Genomic DNA, 909 nt, shown 5'->3' on the forward strand with positions numbered 1-909 from the left:
GATATTAATGCCGGCCCCCATGCTACTGAGTTTTTCGAGACCCTTAAAAATCTGAATCTCGTCCAACATGTCTCTCAACCCACTCATATTGGGGGGCATGTTTTGGACCAGATCTGGTCCTGCAACCTGAAGTTATCCCCACCAGACATATTCCCGTGTGCCTGGTCTGACCACCACCTGGTGGACACTACCATCACGGTCACCGGTCAGACCCCTCTTCCCCTGATGGCCGGAGGCCTTTCCCGCAAATGGAGCTCTTACGATTCCCAGGGCTTCCTTACTACCCTGGCTGACTCCTGCCCAGTCATTCTCGACCCCACGGACATCGATGGGTTAGACCGAGATTTGACTTTTTGGCTTGAGTCGGCTAGCGACCGGTTTGCCCCCCTAACTAAATTCCCCTGTACCAAACACCGGAACTCTCATAGGTGGTTCCCCGATGACCTCAAAGCCCGGAAACTAAAAACACGCCAGTTAGAACGCACCTGGAGACATCACTACTCTGATTCAGCCAGACAATCCTATTTGGCCGCTCGCACAGATTACAAAACAGCCATCCGTTTAGCCAAAATCGAACATTTCTCCAATAGGATCTCCTTGGCAGCCGATAAATCTAAGGAGGTGTTCAGAGTTCTGAACGAACTAACTATTGACGACAGAACCCTCCCAGCCCAGACCCCCACCCAGGAAGCCTGCGACACCCTGAACACTTTCTTCCTAGAAAAAATCTCTATAATCAAAAAATCTATTCCTTCACTCCCTCAATTGTTACCTCCGGACATTTCTTTCAACAATCCCCTGACCTTCACCTCCTTTCCTATTCTAGATTCCATCTCCCTGGGTGAACTAGCCACTCGTGTAAAATCTGGCTCCCCGAAAGACTGCTGCCCGCCGTTCATCTTGCGGAAC

The sequence above is a fragment of the Triturus cristatus genome, chromosome 12, assembly GCF_964204655.1.
Source record: "Triturus cristatus chromosome 12, aTriCri1.1, whole genome shotgun sequence".
Lineage (NCBI taxonomy): Eukaryota > Metazoa > Chordata > Amphibia > Caudata > Salamandridae > Triturus > Triturus cristatus.